Below are 548 nucleotides of genomic sequence, written 5' to 3' on the forward strand. Positions count from 1 at the left end.
ATATATATAAATTGAATTTGGGGAAACTTTAACAGTGCTGTCAACTTTGGAAAAAGTTATCCCAATTTACTGTGTTGAGTTGGCATTGTACAGAAATGGACAGCCATATTGGTCTAGAAATGTTAATTTTTTTAATTTTTATTTTTCCATTTGTACAGGGGTAACACATTGTACTAAATATGTAAGGTCATATCTCCGTGGGTTTGATTATAGAAACTAATAAAGTATTCTCTAAATAATGAAAAAAAGAATAAGATAAGACTACAAGAGCAAGAAGCAATTCAAATATGTTAAGGGACCATTTTCATCTCCAGAACTAAGGATTATTTTAATCTTACATCATTGCCTTTTCTCTTTCACTTTCCTTTTTAGTTTTATTTTAGGATTCCCTATTTTTAATGTTCATACAGAGATTTCTTTAACTGAAATACCGAATAGTTTCTCTGGTGTGAAAAAATGTGAAATAGGAAGTAAAGGGCTAAAGGTGTAGGGAAAGTGGGAAGGATGGGGGAAAGGTAATAAAGGACAGAAAAAAATATGAGAAACTA

Source organism: Fukomys damarensis, unplaced genomic scaffold (genome assembly GCF_012274545.1).
Source record: "Fukomys damarensis isolate Sample0158 unplaced genomic scaffold, DMR_v1.0_HiC HiC_scaffold_27, whole genome shotgun sequence".
NCBI lineage: Eukaryota > Metazoa > Chordata > Mammalia > Rodentia > Bathyergidae > Fukomys > Fukomys damarensis.